Source organism: Pithys albifrons, chromosome 10 (assembly GCF_047495875.1).
Source record: "Pithys albifrons albifrons isolate INPA30051 chromosome 10, PitAlb_v1, whole genome shotgun sequence".
NCBI lineage: Eukaryota > Metazoa > Chordata > Aves > Passeriformes > Thamnophilidae > Pithys > Pithys albifrons.
The window spans coordinates 4310694-4334477 of record NC_092467.1 but is presented as its reverse complement, the minus strand read 5'-3'; positions in this window follow the sequence as shown (position 1 = coordinate 4334477).

Here is a 23784-nt window from a genome sequence, read left to right as displayed (position 1 = left end):
TCTGGTTACTGCCTGGGCTGGTGGGAGGTGTCCCTGCCCATGGCAGGGAGTGGGACTGGCTGACCTTTAAGGTCCCTTCCAACCCAAACCATGCTGTGATTCTATGAAATTTTACAAAGTAAAGATTTTTTTTACCCCCCAAATGCCTCCCTCTAAAGCTCCCCTGACCCAAATGCCTTCATGCCCCACTATTGCTTGGAAGCCACCTTGATGTTTTCTTCAAAAGGAAAGCATTTCATAGGACAAAGGTTTCTTCTCTCGGGACAAATGGTTTTTGAGCTAAAACATCTGCAGATACAGTTATTCCATAATTTCCTGTTCCTTCAAAGCTGGCAGAAGAGCTGAGCATTCAGTGGGTAATCAGGTGCCAGACTAGTTTACAACTTCCATTGCACTCACTCATTTTTATGAAGCAAGTCTTTGAAATGACTCTCAGAGCAATCACAATCCTATTAAGTGGTTGATGGGATCATTTGGCCAGAAAGGCAAAGTTTGCCAGGTAAGGGGACATAGAACACTCTGTTGTAAAAGAGTTCTCAGTTTTACAAAGGTCAGCATTTATGTGCTGTCATTGTTTAGAAACACACAGCTTTAAATCTGGACAAAAGTAAGGTTAAAATGTCCTTTGTGTAATTATTAATTCCAGCCTGGATGAATGAAGAATTTGCAAATAATAGACAGGAAGAGAATCTTATCTAGTTCCATGATCCCTCCCTGGGAAGATGAGAACTATTTCACAAATTGCATTATTTCCTAGGCAGAAAATAAAGTGAAAAAATTTGCTTTCTTCAGGTGGAAGCATTTTCCCCCCTGTTCTTAGGAACATGATTTTCTCAGATGAAGACATCATGAAGGTCAGATTTTACAAGGAAAAAAACCCCAGGTAATGATCATGTTACCTAGAGAAGACCATCAATTTTAGTAGAGGTGTTTGTGGGTTTTTTTGGTTTGGTTTTTTTTTTTTCGTTTTTTTTTTTTTTTTTTTTTTGTTTTTTCCCAGTTATCTGCAGCAATCCCTAAATAAATAGGACAGTTCAGTGCAATTTAAAAATCAGGCATATCATCACTTTTCCTGTTAAACCTTCCAGATCCTGGGCTTACAAACACAACCTTGGAGCTGCCGTGCCAGAGAAGAATGACAAAGGATCTCCTTTGGCTTCAGGTTTTTGATTCAAGGCCTGAAATCTCTGGGACTTCATGAATGTTTTAAAATGACATCTCTCAAGATCCCTCTCTAAAGCCTCTTTGAACTTTTTAGCATAAAATGGATGATTGGAAAGAATCCTGAAGAAGGTCTTGAGAGTTGCCTTCTCATGTATATCTGACATGTTCTTCTGAAAACTGAATTAACCTTTTGTCCCTCTTGAAGAGGGCAGTGTAAGAATAAGACATCTGGTTGTCAATAAGGAGGAGAATCTTATCTAGTTCCATGATCCCTCCCTGGGAAGATGAGAACTATTTCACAAATTGCATTATTTTCTAGGCAGAAAATAAAGTGAAAAAATTTGCTTTCTTCAGGTGGAAGCATTTTCCCCCCTGTTCTTAGGAACATCATTTTCTCTCAGATGAAGACATCATGAAGGTCAGATTTTACAAGGAAAAAAACCCCAGGTAATGATCATGTTACATAGAAAAGACCATCAATTTTAGTAGAGGGGTTTGGGGTTTTTTTTGTTTTTTTTTTTTTTTTTTTTTTGGTTTTTTTTTTTTTTTTTCCCCCCAGTTATCTGCAGCAATCCCTAAATAAACAGGACAGTTCAGTGCAATTTAAAAATCAGGCATATCATCACTTTTCCTCCTAAACCTTCCAGATCCTGGGCTTACAAACACAACCTTGGAGCTGCCGTGCCAGAGAAGAATGACAAAGGATCTCCTTTGGCTTCAGGTTTTTGATTTCAGGCCTGAAATCTCTGGGACTTCATGAATGTTTTAAAATGACATCTCTCAAGATTCCTCTCTAAAGCCTCTTTGAACTTTTTAGCATAAAATGGATGATTGGAAAGAATCCTGAAGAAGGTCTTGAGAGTTGCCTTCTCATGTATATCTGACATGTTCTTCTGAAAACTGAATTAACCTTTTGTTCCTCTTGAAGAGGGCAGTGTAAGAATAAGACATTTGGTTGTCAATAAGCATAAAACTGTCTTTTAAAAAATAGTTTTAATTGTTTTTTAATTGCTTTTAAATACAAAGAGAGAGAAAACTTTCCATTTGGCAAACATGTAGACTGGGAGAGAACTCCACAGTGCTTTTTTGAGTAAAACCAACTATTTGCTTTTGTTCTGTCTACTCAGAAAACATTTGAACCAAAAAACCAAACTCGTATTTGTTTTCCTCAGGATTATTTTTTCTTCCATACACAGAAACTCTTCTGATGGCTTGCAAAAGTTTCTCAGTCAAATATTCATTTGAGCTCTTTTTCCTGATTATTTATTGGAAAATGCCTAAAGCTGAGCTGGGCAGCTCAACTTCTCAGGAGAAAAGGATCTATTGGCAAATGGAATTTACCCTGACAAAGATTCCAAATATCAGTTTGCAGTAACTATCAACCAGAGTGGAGAAGGTGTATTTTTTTTTTCTATGAACTACATTTCTTTTGAATGTTTTCTACACCTTCTATTGATATTGAAGTGCTGGAGTGGGGCCAGAGAAGAGCAACGAGGCTGGAGAAGGGACTGGAGCACAAGTGCTGTGGGGAGAGGCTGAGGGAGCTGGGGGTGTTCAGCCTGGAGAAGAGGAGGCTCAGAGGTGACCTCAGCACTGTCTGGAACTGCCTGAAGGGAAGTTGTGGCCAGGTGGGGGTTGGTCTCTTCTCCCAGGCACTCAGCAATAGGACAAGGGGGCACGATGGGCTCAAGCTCTGCCAGGGGAAATTGAAGTTGGAGAGCAGAAAAAACTTCTTTGCAGAGAGAGTGCTCAGGGATTGGAATGGGCTGCCCAGAGAGGGGGTGGATTCACCATCCCTGGAGGTTTTTAAACACAGATTGGCCGTGGCACTGAGTGCCATGATCTGGTAAAGGGACTGGAGTTGGACCAAGGGTTGGACTTGATGATCTTGGAGGTCTTTTCCAACCCAATCCATTCTATGATTCTATGATTCTATGATTCTATGATTCTACAAGAAATTTCTCAGCAGGTCTTCTAATCTTCAGATATGCACAGTCCTCCTTAGACTCTTCATAGGAATGATCACATTACTTATAAATATGACCAGAAAAAGAAATGTTGAGCTTAGAATCAGTCTAAAAGAGAAAGGGAATTTTAAGCAGGTCTATTGACTGATTTCTTTTCCTTCTCCAGTTCATTTCTGCCCTTTTCCTTCCCTGCTAAAGATCTGCTCCAAAGCCTGTTCAGTCAATAACAGCCTTTCCCCTGATTTCAGTGGACAATCCTTCAGCAGTTCAGAGTGTTGCTGATGCATTTCCACTCCCTGAACTAAATTAGTTGCTTACAGCTAATTTATTGCAGTCATGAAACCCCAACCACTTCCCAGTTCCTGGCTTTTTATGGAGCAGCAAGCACTTGGGATTGAGAGGATAAAAGCTGCTGAGGAATCAATTGGCTGAACAAGTAGGAGGTATGGAAAAAACATTAGGAAAGCTCAATGATCTCCTGCATTAACATTAAACATCAATAAGAAGAGGGAAGCAAAGCACAAAAGGTTTTCTCTGACACATGAGGAAGAGGGAAGATAAAGCCCAAAGGTATGGGAGGTCTGGTTAAAGCCCCTTAACTCTGGAAAGAAATGAGTAAGGAAACTTTCACACCATTTGGCCCACCCTTCTTTACCCCCCTGCTTGCAGAAGGAAACAAAATCCATAAATTAAAAAGTTTCAGGATTTCTTTTATATATTCTAAAAATTATCTTGATGTTCTATATCACTATATGACTTATGGCTTTACATGTTGCACATCCAGCATCTTGCTGATGCTCATTACTTTCAATTTAAGGCAAGACAAGCTCTTCTACAGCCCTTAATTAGCAGTAATGAGGTAATGGCAAGAGCCATCTGCTGTGATTAAGTGAATCCGTTACAAGAGCCGCTGGTGCTCCCCTCGTGTTTGCTCAGTGCTCTCAGGTGCTGTCTGGGAAGAGCCCACGGAGAGGGAGTTCCATCTCTCCTGGCTGGAAACATCTCCCACAAAAGCTTTCCTAGGTCTGCTTTTGTGCTCTCACACTTCCAGGCTGGGATTAAGCTTAGAGGAGTGGGATTTAGCACCAAAACCAGAGTTGCCTTAGCCTGTCTTTTCATAGCTCCAACTCTCCCAGTAATGTCTTCAAAGTCTTTGAAAATTCATACTTAAGTCAGTCTGTAAATAGACCTCGGTCTAAAAAGGTTCTTTTCTTACCAGTGAGAAAAAATAAGACACAAGAGTCTCAAAAATATGTTTTGAATTTTTAACATTCCCTTTCATTGCAGGCAGGGAAGAACAGACTAAAGCTGTTGATGGTTTCTTACTTTGCTTTGAGAGGACAAATGAGGTTCAACGAGGCCAAGTTCAAGGTCCTGCTCCTGGGTGGGACAATTCCAAGCAGAAACTGGGAGGAGAATGAGTTGTGAGCAGCCCTGGGGGAAGGACTTGGGGGGCTGCTGGGGGAGAGGCTGAACCTGCCCCAGCCATGAGTGCTGGGACCCAGAAAGCCCCCGTGCCCTGGGCTGGTCCCACAGTGTGGACAGCAGGACATGGGGGGACTCTGCCCCTCTGCTCCTCAGGTGAGACCCCCCTGCAGAGCTGCCCCAGCCCTGGGGCCAGCACAGGAGGGACATGGATCTGCTGGAGAGAGTCCAAAGGAGACCACAGAGATGCTCCAAGGGCTGGAGCCCCTCTGCTCTGGAGTCAGCTGGAGAGCTGAGGGGGCTCACCTGGAGGAGAGAAGGCTCCAGGGAGACATGAGAGCCCCTTCCAGAGCCTAAAGGGGCTCCAGGAGAGCTGGAGAGGGACTGGGGACAAGGCATGGAGGGAGGGACAGGACAAGGGGAGTGGTTAGATGGGATATTGGGAAGGAATTCCTGGCTGGGAGGGTGGGCAGGCCCTGGCACAGGTGCCCAGAGCAGCTGTGGCTGCCCCATCCCTGGGAGAGCCCAAGGCCAGGTTGGACAGGGCTTGGAGCACCCTGGGCTGGTGGGAGGTGTCCCTGCCCATGGCAGGGGGTGGACCAAGATGGATTTGAAGGTCTCTCCCAAATCAAACCATTCTGTCATTCTGTGGAACTTGCACTTTGATTAATTCCTTTTCAGTTATTTTAATGTATATTATGCTTGATTTAATTGTGAAAAGATTGATGTTTATTTTTACATATTTCTATTCAAATCATGTATAAACTGTCCAGATTTCATCCTTAGTAAGACAGAGATCCCTGTCAGGTACAACCATGTAGGAAATGGAGGAAAAGCCTAGAAAGCTTTATTTCTATCTGTCCTAGTGGCTTACAAAATGTTGCAGAAGTTGCTTTCTCTGTCTTACTTTTCATTCCCTGGTAAACTGTAATAACATTTAATTCCTCTATAAAGCACTTTGCTATTTATAGAACTTAATACTACTTATGAGGGAAATATTTAGTTGCATTTCTTTTCTGTGCAGGCTTTGCATTTCTGTATCCAGATTTCTGGAGAAACTGGAAGGTGACAAGATCCCTGGAAAAATCAAGGAAATACATGACTTAGACTTGGATGTGCTTATTTGGGTGAAAAATGTGGGTAATAACCTTTGTCATCTCCTTCAAAGAGAATAATTTCTTGGTAATTCTTGATTGTTATGACACCAAGAGTAGAATGGTAACTATTGAATACATCTCCAGTCAGTTTGGAACTTCCCTCTGTGCTGTAATGATTTACAGATTAGCAGACATTAAGACTCTGAAAACATATTTATTTAAAGGGAAACATTCCAAGATATATAAAGAACACAGAGAGAAATGAAATTTTTTCTATGTGTTGCTTCAACAAAACATGTTCTACAGGAACAATAAGAAGAGACTCTAAGAAGTGACTCCCATGACATTATTCAAAGTGTATTTCTCTGGCCATCAGCTCCTGTGGCCTGGGTTGCTGTTCCTGCTTATGAATTATTAACTCCCCTGTATTGAATATGACCATTTGAGACTGAATGGCACATGTATAAATACATAGGCAACAACACTCAGCTGGCACATTCCCTGCCTGAATTTCATCACAGGAATGAAGTCCAGGGGCTGTGCACTGGAATTTTTTCAAAAACAATATTCTGCTTCAGAGCACTGAATGGAAAGTCAGATCCCAACAGGGGAGGAGGTTCTTGGTGGTCTCAGTTCATCACTTGTAAAATATAAAAGTAGAAACCTTCCTTTTTAGTTAGTTTTTTTTTTCATATTTGGCTGGGTTATAGATCATTTGTGTGTGATGATCACAGACAGAACTGAACCAAGGAGGAATCAGTGGATGCTGCCATGGACAATGTAATTCATAAAGTGGTTTGGCCTGGAAGGGACCTTAAAAATCATCTCATTCCACCCCTTGCCATGGGCAGGGACACTTCCCACCAGTCCAGGTTGCTCCAAGCCCTGTCCAACCTGGCCTTGGACACTCCCAAGGATGGGGCAGCCACAGCTGCTCTGGGCAGCCTCCATCAGCATTTCAGTGCCCTTGACACCAACTTCTGTCTTGAATCCAACCTAAATCCATCATCTCTTGGTTTAAACCATTGTCCATTGGCCCTACAGGCCCTGGTAAAAAATCTTTCACCATCTCTCTTAAAGCCCCTTTGCATTTCAAAAGGCTCCAGTGATATCCCACTGGAGCTTTTTCTGCTCCCAGCTAAGGAACCTCCCTCAGACCTCCTACATGGAAAAGGTGATCTTGCCCTCTGGCCATCTTTGTAACCCTCCTCTGGACTTGCTCTGACAGTTCCATTTCTCCCTGTAATAATAGAAATGTTATTTACAGATTTGAAGGAAGAACAGGCACAAATGAATTTCATAACAGTGTATATTCTTCCTCAACCATAGATACCCTCAAAGGAAACCAGGATGTTTCCCATTTTCAGCTCCAAACCCACTGGAAATGAGGAGAAGCTTGTTCAAAAAAAAAAAAAGAAAGAAAGAAAAAAGAAAAAAAAGAAAAAGAAAAAAAGAAAAAAGGAAAAAAGAAAAAAAAGAAAAAGAAAAAAGAAAAAAGAGAAAAAAGAAAAAAAAGAAAAAAGAAAGAAAGAAAGAAAGAAAGGAAAAAAGAAAAAGGAAAAAAAAAGAAAAAGGAAAAAAGAAAGAAAGAAAAAAAGAAAAAGAAAAAATAAAAAAAGAAAAAAGAAAAAGGAAAAAAAAGAAAAAGGAAAAAAGAAAAAAAAAGAAAAAGAAAAAAGAAAAAGAAAAAGAAAAAAGAAAGAAAAAAGAAAAAGAAAAAATAAAAAAAGGAAAAAAAAGAAAAAAAAAGAAAAATGAAAAAAAAGAAAAAGGAAAAAAAGAAAAAAAGAAAAAAGAAAAAAAAGAAAAATAATTGTGTATCCCCCCTCTAAGAAATGTAAAACTATAGTAAAATGTTAATATTTGGTTCTGAGTTCTACTGTTTTTTAATTTTATGGTTTCAAAACTGCTTTCAAAAACACTACTCGTGTAAAATCAGCCACTGAAATAAATACAGAATGTGGCAATCTGTACAGTTAATGTTATTAGCAGGGCAGTGGAAGCTGATAGACTTAATATTGGCTTCTTGTCTGGGGAATGCTTGTTATTGAAAAGATTCCAATGCAAATCACTGGCACATCAGGTAAGGCAGATGCCAGGCTGAACTCTTAACAAGCTAAAGAAATCATGATATGTGGCAAACTCCAGAACGAAACAAATGGGAGATGTTAATTCAGGTCACCAAGAAAAGCTACTTGATAAAATTTAATGCCAAAGTTGAATTCTAAGGTGCTCTTGGGATGATTAATGCCTGGAAAGATGTCTGAGACTGTTCAGTGGTTTAGATGGCTCTCAAAAATAACATCACTTGATGGAAACTAATTAAATTTCTCTGGCTCCTCCCCCTTGTCTGCTGCAAACCGGCCAGTTCATCTTTCTGCTTCCAACAGGATGGTTTCTCTCAGCTGAGGTCTCAAAAATCTTCATGGCTGAAGAGTTTGCACTTGTCCTCAATGAGAGTTTTCTATAGGAAGGCAGCTATAAAAAGCAGTGTCAGCAGTGTCACACCCCCAGCTCCCTCAGCCTCTCCCCACAGCACTTGTGCTCCAGTCCCTTCTCCAGCCTCGTTGCTCTTCTCTGGCCCCGCTCCAGCCCCTCAATCTCTTGCCTCAACTGAGGGGCCCAGAACTGAACACAACACTCAAGGTGTGGCCTCCCCAAGGCAGAGTCCAGGGGAAGGGTCACTGCCCTGGGCCTGCTGGCCACGCTACTTTGGATCCAGGCCAGGATCCCATTGGCCTTCTTGGCCACCTGGGCACACTGGTGGCTCCTGTTGAGCTTCCTGTCCCTCAGTCCCTCCAGGTCCCTCTGCCTGGCTGCTCTCCAGCCACTCTGTGCCCAGCCTGGAGCGCTGCAGGGGGTTGGGGTGGCCAAAGGGCAGGACCTGCACTTGGCCTTGTTGAACTCCATCCCATTGCAATCAGCCCATCTCTCCAGTCTCTCCAGATCCCTCTGCAGAGCCCTCCTGCCTTCCAGCAGCTCGACACTCCCTCCCAACTTGGTGTCATCAGCAAATTTGCTGCTGATGGACTCAATCCCCTCATCTAAATCATCACTAAAGATGTTAAACAGGACTGGACCCAACACAGACCCCTGGGGAACACCACTGGTGACCAGCTGGATGCAGCTCCATTCACCAGCACTCTCTGGGCCCGACCCTCCAGCCAGCTCCTGACCCAGCAGAGGGTACACCTGTCCAGGCCATGGGCTACCAGCTTTTCCAGGAGTATATTATGGGAGACAGTGTCAAAGGCCTTGCTGAAGTCCAGATAGACTTCACTCTGGCAGGATTAGGTATGTGAGAATTAGAGGAGCAAATTAGCAGGTTTGTGATATCAACTATCAAGAAGTTGAAAATATTGCATAAATGGATTGCCAATACCTGACTTCACCACAGTTCCCATGATGTTTTAGCCATGAGATGTTCTCTGTGGGGTTTTCCTACTCCCATCAGATATATGAGCCCAATTAGTTCATTTGACAACTCTTTCTCTGGGATTCTGTAAATGTTACGGGCTGCAGAAATAACAGAAGTGAGGCCTTGTTTGCTTTCATAACGATGACAGTCAGGATGAGTTTATTCACTGAGACTGCCAATATTCCTTCAAGATAATCACTTGTGACGTTTTTAATACTGAGAAAAAGCTTCAAAACTTGCAGCTCCAAGATTAAAGCATTATTTGGAGTTCAGGAGAACAAAGTGTTACAGGAGATGATTCACTTGGAGTTTTCAGAGATGTCTGATTCGTGCTGCCAGCATCCTCATTAGCAGGCTAGACAGTGTGTCTTACCTCTCTGACAGACACAGAGCCAGAGAATCAGGGATTATTCACAGAGTTTTGTGTCAGAGTCATAAATTTATAAATACTTTTATGGATTTGCTGGTTAAGATTCAGAAACTAAAGATACAGATTAATCTACATACCCTGAAAGGTGAAACAACGCTGGTACCAAATCTTCAGAAACTTCACTTTGATGCCAGGACAGATTTGGTTTTGCAGTCTGGGAATCTAAATGTGCAAAATTGGAATCTTGGTTTAGGGAAGGGCTGCCATCCTCATGAACTGCACCCAGGAAGGAGTGGTTGCAAGGATGTTCACACAATAACAGTGACTGCCTTTAATGATCTCCCTCTCACAGGACTGGTTAAACTACTGCAAAGTGATGCTTTGGAGCACAAGGCAGCTGAGGGAGCTGGGGAGGCTCAGCCTGGAGAAAAGGAGGCTCAGGGGGCACCTTCTGGCTTTGCAACCCCTGCCAGGAGAAGGGAGCCGGGAGGGGGGTCAGGCTTTGCTCCAGGGCACAGGGACAGGAGGAGAGGGAATGGCCTCAGGCTGGGCATGGGGAGGAACAGGTTGAGGATGAGGAGGAATTCCCTCCTGGAAAGGGTGCTCAGGCCTTGGAAGGGGCTGCCCAGGGAGAATTGGAGTGCCCAGCCCTGGAGGTGTCCAAGAAACATGAATGTGGTCATAGGTTAGTGGTGAATATGGTGGTGGCACTGGGTTGATGTTTGGGCTTGATGATCTTAGAGAGCTTTTCCAACCCTGAAGGTTCTCTGATTCTTTGGCCAACTCTGCTGTCATGGTGTGAGAACCTGACAGACCAACCAACTGAAATCATACAATCCAAACAACATCTACACACTTTTTCTGGGATTTTTATCTGAACAGTGAAGGGATCAGGAGCAGAAAATGTTTTCACTTGCAAGCAGGACCCTGCTCCCTGTGTAGGTGCAACTCTCTGGTGGTGGCTCCAGACTTAGTTCTGGTCCTGATATGAGGGTCCATCAGAGGAGTGGGCTGGGTTGGTGGGACAGCACTGGGAGTCCCCAGCAGAGCTTTGAGCCATGACAACTCTCCCTGTCACTGGATATCAGGGAGATCAGCACTTCCTTCTGCAGCTCCACAGTTGTCCTTGGCAAATTTATGCCACTGATAGTTGCCCAATGCTCCAGCCTATCCAGAGCCTTCTGCAAGACCAGGTTACCCATCAAAATGGTACCTGGTAAGAGTTTCTGCTCCATCCTGGGAGTGTCCAAGCACTGCAGCAACTGTTGCCATGAGAAACACACTGTGTTTTGTGATGATGCCCTGAGTGACACACCCCAGAGCAGGACTCTGAGCCATGTTAGTGCAGGGGAAGACAAAAAGTAAAGGTCCTTTAATATCCCAGGCCTACAGCCCACAGGAATACAGGATGACATCCATGTGCCCCAGTTCTTGTTTCCATGGCTTTTATAATAAGATCCCTCCAATCATTGCTTTACACATTTCTCAGTCCAGCCCCTGTCCCACCCCTGGTCCAACCCCTGGAATTGGGTCTGGGGTCATCAAGACCCTCTGTCTTCATCAGCTCTTCTTCCTCAGGCACACAAAGGTCTCTTGGAGTTCATCCAGTTCTGGCTTTTGGGTCACTGACCTGTGTTTATGTTTCTTTTAAAGGCCTTCTGATATCCTTCAGCTCTACCTTGGAAAGGAGTCTAACCAAGATTAATTAACTAAAGGAATTTGAGCTCCCTGTTCTGGGACAGGGGTAGTGATAGAAAGGCATTAAACTGAACCTGTTAGAAATATTAACCCTCTAAAAATCTACAACTACTGTGTTCCTAAAATCTACAAAATGTGAAAATCAGAACAAAAACCCCTTTGGCATCATGACATTAAATGTCAGAATATCATGGGAAAGTGAAATTAAAAGAAACTTTACACTGAAAAAAACCCCAAGCATTGTCATCTTTGACTTCCTAATAAGCATGTGTGTGTTTTGCATCTGGTAGGTGAGAAAATAAAGGAAGCCATAACATGCAGCTAATTGAATATTGGGGTGTTTTTTTACAGGCAAAAGCTTATTTATAAACCACTACCTGTTCTTGTACATTGAAGACAATCAGGCATGAGAATAACCTTTGGCTGGGAGCTAAGCCTTGTTGGTGTGTGGAATGTCAGCATTTTCTGATGTTCATTTGAAAATTTCCAGAAAGGACTTTGAAAATCCCAATAAATCAAGCATTTGATGTGCTTCCTGGGTACTGTCAACTTCCAGGACGGGTCCAAAGAACACCAAGAAGACAGAATTTCCCTAAATATTATTTTTCATCAATTTTTTAAAGCATTGTCTTATTACAATATATTTTACATCATTTAGCAGGAAATGAAATACTGTTTGGAACATAAATTTTCTTAAAATTGAGTTCTTTGCAAAACTGGACCTTTTTATTTTTCAGAAGTGTTTGGAGCAGCTCATTAGTTTAAAAGCTCAACCCCTCATCCCCACCCCCAGCACTCCATCAGTTGGTTTTACAATATTTGCTTAGTGTTTGTTAGAAAAGAATGAAAAATATAAATTGATTCTCACCTGTGCATCTCCCTTTGAGTCCTTGGTCTTTTCTCTACCTAAAGCTTTCAAATGTTTTATTTGGTTTTATATCATGACTTTACTGCACTTCAACAAAAAAAATGGTTTAAATCTTTGCTTTGCCATCTGTCAAATAAAAAAGTGCCTTGGTTGTGTCTGGGAAATGGTTTTGATCTCTGCAAGTTGGTGATTTTCCTCATTAAATAATGAGGAATAATAATTCTATAAACCTGAAGGAAAACAGCATCTAATTGGAAGGAAAACAACATCCAGCAATCTTGTTTACCCAAAGGACAGGATTTGTCATTTCTGACTTGGCCAGAAAAAAACATTACAATGATTTGTTTAGCCCAGTGTCAAAACCCTTAAAAAAGAACAGCTACTTTAAACTTTGCATAAAACTTCACTTCAAACTGATGAATTTAATTACTGAAAAACGCAAATTTGGAAAAAAAAAAAGGAAATCTGGAAAAGAGTTGCTATAGAAAGCTCCTAAACAACTTTTATAAAACCTTGGGGAAGAATAGCAGACAGGAGAATTTGGCTTTATTAAGAATTCACCAGAAGTCTAAGCACTTTAAAATAGTTTCATTATTAGGCATGAGTCAGCCTTCTGAAACTTTGAATACTGCAGGTATTTATGTACATAATGATGGAGTAGGTGGCCGCTGAAAAATAATCAGCCCAAACTGTCTGAAAAACTCCTTAGGCATCTGAGGAGAGTTTTAAGAGCAGAGTTTTGAGTGGAATAAATGCCTCTCAACCCAAAATATACATATCTTCCATGTGTGTATATCTATATCTATATCTATATCTATATCTATATCTATATCTATATCTATATCTATATCTGTATCTATACCTATACCTATATCCATATCTATATCTATATCTATATCTATATCTGTATCTGTATCTGTATCTGTATCTATATCTATATCTGTATCTGTATCTATATCTATGTCTATGTCTATGTCTATATATCTATATCTATAGCTAAATCTGTATCTATATCTAATCTATACCTATACCTATACCTATATCTATATCTATATCTATACCTATATCTATATCTATATCATCTATATCTATATCTATATCTATCTATATCTATACTTATACCTATACCTATACCTATATCTATATCTATATCTATACCTATATGTATACCTCTACCTATATCTATACCTATATGTATACCTATACCTATATCTATATCTATACCTATATCTAATCTATACCTATACCTATACCTATACCTATTCCTATACCTATATCTATATCTATATCTATACCTATATGTATACCTATACCTATATCTATACCTATATGTATACCTATACCTATACCTATATCTATATCTAATCTATACCTAATCTATACCTATACCTATATATATACCTATATCTATATCTATATCTATATCTATATCTATATCTATACCTAGATCTATATCTAATCTATATCTATATCTATCTATATCTATATCTATGGCATAAATCTGAACACAAGAGACACAAAGGTCCAGATGTTCAGAATCTCAACCCTGGGGACTGGAGATCTGGAGTTGTGTGTTTTCTGTGGCTTAGACACACGTGTCATCACACAATCCCAAAGTGCTTGGAAGGGACCTCAAAGCCCACCCAGTGCCACCCCTGCCATGGGCAGGGACATCTCCCACCAGCCCAGGTTGCACCAAGCCCTGTCCAACCTGGTGTTGTCTCACCCTTGAAACTCTCCTGGTAGTGCAAACATCAACTGTGTGTTTGGGAAGGGAGGATTGGGATGGGAAGTGCCAGGTCCCACCATGGGCATACCAACAAGGAGGAGTGGGATGTTGGAGGGATGAAGCTTGTTTTGTCCACAGGGGGTTGGAAATATTTGAAGGACAAAGGGAACTGCACAAGAAGGTGATCTTTTAGTTGGGTTAGGTTTGCAGCTCAGCTGCTCAGCCTGGCTGCATGCACAGGAATTCCACCCTCATCTCCATATTGTCCCATGCATGAAATTTAGGGATTTCTATCCAGAAAAGAAGAGGGGGAAAAAAAGTATTGAAGAGGAGGCTCTAATTTGTTTGGCCTGTTTTGATGCTCTGCCATCATTACAAGCACTTGATAACTCGAGGGAAATGTTCATTTTTCTGCCTCAGAGCCTCACTAAGGGCACGGTCCTGCCCTGCAGGAGGGACACAGGTAGGAGAGTCACAACCTAGAAAAGCTCCAGGTTTTCCTCACGTGTCTTAAGGGGCACTCAGTGCTAAGTTACACCAGAAAGCAGATTATCAATGGCATTGATTTATCCTTCAACTTGATACAATGCCCAGATAGCTTAGAACAAAATATAGATTGTTATCCAACCTTAAAAGTGTTAAAAATTGTTGAAACATTGATGGTAATGAAAACATAAATATGAAGGAGAATCTCAGCTTCTCTACTATATAATTATATAATATATAGTATATATAGTATATAATTATAATTATAATATATAGTATATATATTATATAGTATATAGTTTATAATTATAGTATTTAATTATAATTATAATATATAACTATAATATATAGCATATATATTATATAGTTATATATAGTTATATATATAATATATAAAACTATATAAAATATAGAAATTATATACATATATATACACATATACATTCATATATATACATATACATATATACATATATACATATACATATGGGCTGATTGCAATGGGATGGAGTTCAACAAGGCCAAGTGCAGGTCCTGCCCTTTGGCCACCCCAACCCCCTGCAGCGCTCCAGGCTGGGCACAGAGTGGCTGGAGAGCAGCCAGGCAGAGGGACCTGGGGGGACTGAGGGACAGGAAGCTCAACAGGAGCCACCAGTGTGCCCAGGGGGCCAAGAAGGCCAAGGGGATCCTGGCCTGGATCCAAAGTAGCGTGGCCAGCAGGCCCAGGGCAGTGACCCTTCCCCTGGACTCTGCCTTGGGGAGGCCACACCTTGAGTGTTGTGTTCAGTTCTGGGCCCCTCAGTTGAGGCAAGAGATTGAGGGGCTGGAGCGGGGCCAGAGACAGAGAATCCACCTCCAGGGACAGAGAATTCACCATGTCTTGATCCAGCCCTACTGTGATTACCAGCCCAGGGCACTCTGTGCCCTGGGCTGGTGATCACAGTGGGATTGGATCAAGGGTTGATGATCTCAGAGGTCTCTTCCAACCCAATTGAGAAGAGCAACGAGGCTGGAGAAGGGACTGGAGCACAAGTGCTGTGGGGAGAGGCTGAGGGAGCTGGGGGTGTTCAGCCTGGAGAAGAGGAGGCTCAGAGGTGACCTCAGCACTGTCTGGAACTGCCTGAAGGGAAGTTCTGGCCAGGTGGGGGTTGGTCTCTTCTCCCAGGCACTCAGCAATAGGACAAGGGGGCACGATGGGCTCAAGCTCTGCCAGGGGAAATTGAAGTTGGAGATGAGAAAAAACTTCTTTACAGAGAGAGTGCTCAGGCATTGGAATGGGCTGCCCAGAGAGGGGGTGGATTCACCATCCCTAGAGACTTTTAAACACAGATTGGCCGTGGCACTGAGTGCCATGATCTGGTAAAGGGACTGGAGTTGGACCAAGGGTTGGACTTGATGATCTTGGAGGTCTTTTCCAACCCAATGGATTCTATGATTCCATTATTCTATGATATACATATAAATATTAAAAAACCCCTATATCTGACTTACTGGCCATTTTGAGCCATTCTTAGGAGCATTTATTTTTTAAAAATCCAATCAAATCCAAGTGCTCACGTGTAAAACAGAAGCATTTCTTATACAGCAAAGAATTAGGCTAAAGCAATGTTGGCCATATAATTATTCCCATTTAAATGTTCAAAGACTCATAGAGCCTTATGAAAACAGAATTATGTTCATATTCTGGCAGCTTCTTCCTTCCATGATCAGATATTTAAAGACAAAAATAACTTTTAAATAATCAAAACTGGTATGAATATCATTCAGTAAAACTGACTCTGAGTTTAGCAAGAGATTTCCAGAATTCCTTTCATTTCTAGCCCAAGACAAAATAGAAATAAATACACTAAACAAGTAATATTTTCATCTCTGAAACTTTGACAAAATTCCTAAATATTCCTTGGCAAACTCCTAAGGGAATAAAGTGAGTTATCACAGAGGTAATTCAGAGAATCTCCTAAGAACTGCAGGAAGGAGGATGGCTTGTTAAATTTTTTTTTGCTCTGAAAAAAGGAGTTTTTCATTCTATTTAAATGTAATTCCCTCGTGACTGCCATTTCTGACTGTGTTTTTCTGCTGAAACACAGAAGAACTTTAATTCTGTGCTTATACCTGAGGAATGTCCTGCAGTTCCATGAGTGGCATCAGCAATAATGTGATTTTTTTGGTGATGCATGAATAGAGAATAATCCACAGGCTTTGGAGTTCAGTTTCTCAGCTGGGACATCAACATCTTAGTTCATAGCCAAGGTGTTTACAATTCATATTTGTCAGATTTTTCACAGAATTACAGACTCACGATTGTGATCCTCAAAATCCTTTCTGTAAAACACAGGTACAGGATTAGATTTTATAGAAAAGTTGCAGCTACTCCTGCCAAAGCTGAGGCCCGAAAAAAACCATAATTCTTGCTGTTTTCTGGAAATTAATCTTCACTATCCAACTCAGTGTCATTAATTTGCATGTATTTCTATAAATATGTGTTGAGTCAGGCTCACTCCAGCCCTTTGCTGATGCATTTCTGCTCATAAATCCTCATTTGCCCTTGTGAATTGTAGGAGAATAAGGATGAAGTGAAAACCTATTTGTACTTTGTCCTCTGAGCCCCAGGAGAACTTTCTGGGAGGGGTAGGAATAATTCTCATCATGCACATTATACTGAATTTCAATCTATTTATTCCCTGCATGTAAAGTCTGTGTTGCCGTTTCTCAAACTTGCCTGAAAATATTTAAGAATTGCCAGAAATTTTTTAACACTTTAACAAAAATCTACTTATTTTGTTTGGTGTGGGGAACAGGTTTTGTCTCCTGAGATGTTGTTCCATTCTGAAGGGAGTGCTCAGTAAAGTCACTTTGTGTAAAAAAATGCTGCCAAATCTGGGTTTTCTTAACAGTGCTGGCTGCTGTTGAAATATTCATTTTAACTTTAATTTCCCTGAATAAAGGAGACAGAAGCTCCACTCTCTGCCTTGCCCTGCTTGTCTTTTTAAAGGTTAAGAATTGCAGTACTTAAATAGACCAAAATTGGTCTCGTTTACTTACTGAGGTCTGGCAAGGCAATAATTTCAGTTGGGATCTCAACAGGCTTTGTGGGGGGTGAAAAAAAATCCAAAGAAAATAATAAAAAGCTTTAAAAAAACCTCAGCCAAAAATGAAATAAAAGGAAGAAAAATCCTCAACCAAAAAAAAATAAAAGGAAAAAAAATCCTCAACCAAAATGAAATAAAAGGAAGAAAAATCCTCAACCAAAATAAAATAAAAGGAAAAAATCCTCAGCCAAAAATAAAATAAAAGGAAGAAAAATTCTCAACTAAAAAAAATAAAATGAAGAAAATCCTCAACCAAAAATAAAATAAAAGGAAAAAAATCCTCAGCCAAAAATAAAATAAAAGGAAGAAAAATCCTCAACCCAAAATAAAATAAAAGGAAGAAAAATCCTCAACCCAAAATAAAATAAAAGGAAAAAATCCTCAACCCAAAATAAAATAAAAGGAAGAAAAATCCTCAACCAAAAATAAAATAAAAGGAAGAAAAATCCTCAACCAAAAATAAAATAAAAGGAAAAAAATCCTCAACCAAAAATAAAATAAAAGGAAAAAAATCCTCAACCCAAAATAAAATAAAAGGAAGAAAAATCCTCAACCCAAAATAAAATAAAAGGAAAAAATCCTCAACCAAAAATAAAATAAAAGGAAGAAAAATCCTCAACCAAAAATAAAATAAAAGGAAAAAGAATCCTCAACCCAAAATAAAATAAAAGGAAGAAAAATCCTCAACCCAAAATAAAATAAAAGGAAGAAAAATCCTCAACCCAAAATAAAATAAAAGGAAGAAAAATCCTCAACCAAAATAAAATAAAATGAAGAAAATCCTCAACCCAAAATAAAATAAAAGGAAGAAAATCCTCAACCCAAAATAAAATAAAAGGAAAAAATCCTCAACCAAAATAAAATAAAAGGAAGAAAAATCCTCAACCAAAAATAAAATAAAAGGAAGAAAAATCCTCAACCAAAAATAAAATAAAAGGAAGAAAAATCCTCAACCAAAAATAAAATAAAAGGAAGAAAAATCCTCAACCAAAAATAAAATAAAAGGAAGAAAAATCCTCAACCAAAATAAAATAAAATGAAGAAAATCCTCAACCCAAAATAAAATAAAAGGAAAAAATCCTCAACCCAAAATAAAATAAAAGGAAAAAAAATCCTCAACCAAAATAAAATAAAAGGAAGAAAAATCCTCAACCAAAAATAAAATAAAAGGAAGAAAAATCCTCAACCAAAAATAAAATAAAAGGAAAAAATCCTCAACCAAAAATAAAATAAAAGGAAGAAAAATCCTCAACCAAAAATAAAATAAAAGGAAGAAAAATCCTCAACCCAAAATAAAATAAAAGGAAGAAAAATCCTCAACCAAAAATAAAATAAAAGGAAGAAAAATCCTCAACCCAAAATAAAATAAAAGGAAGAAAAATCCTCAACCAAAAATAAAATAAAAGGAAAAAAATCCTCAACCAAAAATAAAATAAAAGGAAAAAATCCTCAACCAAAATAAAATAAAATGAAGAAAATCCTCAACCAAAAATAAAATAAAAGGAAGAAAAATCCTCAACCAAAAATAAAATAAAAGGAAAAAAATCCTCAACCCAAAATAAAATAAAAGGAAGAAAAATCCTCAACCCAAAATAAAATAAAAGGAAAAAAAATCCTCAACCAAAATAAAATAAAATGAAGAAAATCCTCAACCCAAAATAAAATAAAAGGAAAAAAATCCTCAACCAAAAATAAAATAAAAGGAAAAAATCCTCAACCAAAAATAAAATAAAAGGAAGAAAAATCCTCAACCAAAAATAAAAAAAAGAATATTTATCTTACTATTTTCTGGGGAAAGGGAACAGAGTTTAACATATTAAATAATGTTTTTGTCATGCAGGTAGGACAGGTAAAGGCATCAACCTGCTTTCATCTCAGCTCTTTTAATTGTGACCCGAGACCATTTACATTCTCTCTTTTGGTTTTCTCTTTTTTGTATCTTCCTTTCTGAGCTCCCTCAGGCCGTGTGGAACATGATGCTAAAGAACTGTCGTATCTCTGATGTAAACAGGCAGAGCATCAGTGAAAAATAATTAAAGACCTGTGAGAAATCCAATGAATTTTGTATTCTGTGCAAAGCAAGCTCCGGTTTTATCCCATTTTTCCCTCAGATTTGGATCTGGACACCATTAGTGGTGCACTCAGGAAGAACATTTCTGCTCAGCTGCAGAGATAGCTTAAAAATACAATTTTTTTTCCTTCTGTAAAACTAAAAAAGCTGTCAGATTAAATACATTCTTATTCATGTGAACATATAAAGGTGAGGCTGAGTGATGAATCCATTAAATACACATGATATTGTTTACAGAGGAGGAAACAGAACTCAGGAGTTCCACACTATATTTCAGGTGGATTCTTTTGCTCTCCTTCCTTATGAGCTTTTCCCCAAGTTCCCTCTCCTGTGCACACAACTCCCAGTGCACTTAATTAAAGGAATGCAAATTCCAGCAAGCCAAAGAAAACACCAGTAGCCTAAAAAGGGAGCAGAATAAATTAATCTGTTCCTCTGATTTTTTTATTTTTTTTGGATTTTTGTTCCCATTGAATTTTAAATGTTAGGGGCAGGTGAGCAAGTGCTGAGTGGTTCAGACCCGTAAAATATTCAACAATAATGTGTAGGAAAGTCAACAAACTAATTTCAACAGGTCAGTGAAAGATAAAGTCAAAGTTCTAAACTGACTTTTTCATTCTAGAGAGGAGAAATGCCTCTTTAATCTCCCCTTCTACACAGTGGATAATTAATGAGGTGGCAATAATTAAGCAGAGCTGCCAAACAAGCAGTTTATAAATACTAATATTGCATATTCTTTTTCTAAATTTTCCCACTCTCCAGGCTGATATTAGGAATTTTGACTAATCCAACATGATCAGGGAGGAGGATTTCACTATATTTTGGGCACGTGGCTATTTAGCAGATGGCAAAATAAATTTAAAATAAAACACACACCTGACCTAATAAACCACAGGTTTTCTTAGAGCCACAACAAGATTGAATAGTAATAGCCTGTTCCACATGACTTCTTATTACAGGGCACAACAAAACGAGTTTATGGTTGATTTTGTCCTGTCACTTTTCTTTATTTCTTAAAATCCTGGTTTACAACTCTTAAGGGGCTTTCTTGCTAAGGGCTGGAAATCCCACCCTGGAAATCCCACCCTGGAGTTCCCACCCTGGAGTTCCCACCCTGGAGTTCCCAAGGCAGGATTGTCCTGTTTAACATGCACAGTAGGTGCTCCCAGCAGGGTGGTTTGTTCCCTAAGCAGCATCTTAATTACTGTCTTTATGCTGATGACATCCACAGAGAAAAGGTGTATCAAACAGTTCATGTGGGCTTAGATAAATCTGTCTCTGGCCTGGAAAGACCCTTATGGGATGTTAAGTGTTGAGTGTGTGCTCACAATGAGGCAGAATGGCTTTTATTTGGCTCTGCTGCCAAACAGCAGCACCTCATTTATGGTTCCTTTGTTGGAGATGAAAGATTGGCTCCACTCTGCGTGGTCCTGGTGTTCTGCCTGACCCTGACACAGGAGGAGGCCACACTGGTGCCTCCTCATCCTCACACAGCAGGCATTCAGCAAGGGGAAGGACATTGCAGCTCCAGCAGCAGCTGCAGCCCTGGATTGGTGACCCACCAGGTCCAAGGCTGGAACCCCATAAGTCATGGTTTGGAGGCATTTCTGAGCTGGTTGTTGTCCACCTGTGGCTGCACAGCATCCAACACCTCCAGCACAGGCTGAAGATCAATCCAAGAGGGTATCTGAGGAGTTACTTGTCTGCCTGTCAGAGGATCCTGAGATACTGGCCCATGGTCAGGACATCAGCTCCTTCAGGAGGCAGAGGTGGTTGATGCCACCTAAACACCTGGAGCAGCTTCTTGACAGAACATTGGATAAATTTGGGGTTTTTTTGATGAGTGAATCTGTGTGAATCTCCAATTTTCCCTATGAATTCTCCAGAGCTCCCTATTCCTTTCAGGAATATGATTTTAGTTATTGTGAGGAGCTGCTTACTTAATAGTTTATTTGATTCCTTTAGACATCTTTCACTTGTGCTGACAGGAATTGCTGTACCTCTTGAACTATTACTTGGAAAAGCATTTATTTCACTTGACTTATATATATATATAAGTGTTTTATCTGAACTTCCTTTAGCTTTTGTGAAACCCTCTGGTTGTAGGGAATGAACAATGGAGTTGAACAATACTCAGCTGATATTTGCCTTGAAATTCAGGAGAGATAAAGATGGATCGTGGTCCTCAGTGTCATTATTGATCACATAATGGCAATGGAGATAAATTATATGGTGTTTTACTCACCAACAGGCAAACTTTAATGCTAGGATTGCTTTTCAATTTTCTATTTATTTTCTAATAAACTGGATCAATAGACTCCTGCCATTATTCCCACTGGGCCTATTTGTGGTAATTTTTCTAAAAACATGTCCTACAGTCAGCACTGATCACTGTTGGAGATGTGATAGGAAGTAACTTTGCAGTATTGTCACTGAATGTATTATTTTATTTTCAACTTATCCCAGAATGGAAGGGACCTCAAAGCCCATCCAGTGCCATCCCCTGCCATGGGCAGGGACACCTCCCACCAGCCCAGGTTGCTCCAAGCCCTGTCCAACCTGGCCTTGGACACTTGATTTTGCTAAGGGTGGTCTCTGTGTTTCTAATGCCCTCCCCCCTTCTCCCCACACCCCCTGCAGCATCACTGTGCCCACCACATTACAGTCATGTGCCCAATTCTTGCTGACTTGGCTAATCAAGCTGCACATTGTCACAAGGCTCTGATGGAATCTTAAATTAGGGGCTGAGAAATGAGTGTCACTTCAGCTAATGTCTTAATAGTGTAATTAAATACAAATAGTTGGTTGCCCACTGTAAGTCCAAAACTCTCCATAACCCAGGTCATTACTTATACACTTATAATTTTTACTCATTAAAATCTGCCAACATCTACACCTTTATTTAGATGTCCAGTGTCCTTCTAGGACCTGAGGCTGAAACTTCAGGCATCCTCCAGAAGGAGAAAGGAGCAGGGAAGCATTACAGATTTTTCTATCTATCTGTGTATCTATCTATGTATCTATATATCTATGTATCTCTCTATCAATCTATCTATAATCTAACAATCTATCTCTATCTATACCTATACCTATATCTATCTATCTATCTATCTATCTATCTATCTATCTATACATTATCTATCTATCTATCTATCCATCCATCCATCCATCCATCTATCAATTATCTATCTATCTATCTATCTATCTATCTATCTATCTATCTATCTATCTATCATATATCTATCCATCAATTATCTATCTATCTATCTATCTATCTATCTATCTATCTATCTATCTATCATATATCTATCCATCAATTATCTATCTATCTATCTATCTATCTATCTATCTATCTATCTATCTATCATATATCTAGCTATCTATTATCATCTATCCATTATCTATCTATCTATCTATCTATCTATCTATCTATCTATCTATCTATCCATCATCTATCTATCTATCTATCTATCTATCTATCTATCTATCTATCTGGTTGTTAGCCTTACATCCCTTTATCTTTGCCAGGAGGAATGTGATGCCCATGATAGTTTGAGTGCCTTCTTCCCCAGTCCTGGGCCCCTGTCATACCCTCTCAGCTCTGGCTCTTTCCTTACCTTAATGCCAAGCTGCAATGTGAGAACTGTCAGAGCTCTGGGAGCTGTGTAGTGGCTCCCCTCAGTTTTCGTTGGCATCAAGGGCTGTTGTTCATTGGAGTGACTCCCTGTGTTTGCCAGGCCATTGCTCCAGAAGACATTCCCAATGTTTACACTTCTATTGTTGTAAAGTCATCAGCATTTCAGCACTAAACACTGCTACAATAAACAAAGTTAATTATGTTCAAGACAAGCCCAGAGAAAATTTGAAATCCTGTATAATTAGGCCAACACAGAGCCCCTTTCATCAGACTGTTTTTGTGGCTGTCCTTGTGGTCGTGCTCTAAATGCATCATGTGTTTTACCTGAAAACCCATCTTAGCAGCTACTACAGTGCCTGAAATCAGGAAACAAACTCTCCAACCAGTTTGCTGGGTTAGAAAGGAGACCTTAGTTTATTAACAGTGCTCTGGGTGCAAGGGGGTCACTCCACAAAGCACCCAACACAGCAGGTTCTACTCCTGGAACTTAATACATATTCATGACATTTCTATTACATATTCATTACATTTCCCAAATACATGCACATATGCTAATCATTTCCATGGACTTATTGGATATGGTTCTGGATCTTCTCATGAATCTGTTCTCCTTGAGGGTACCTCCAGCATGTGATCAGGTCATGATGTGCCTCTCTGATCATCCTTTGCTCTGCCACACAAGCCTTGCTCTCAAAACTAAGACATCAGATGTCCAGTGGCTGAATGATGCCAAATTAATCACTGATAGAGGAAATGAGGAAGCCA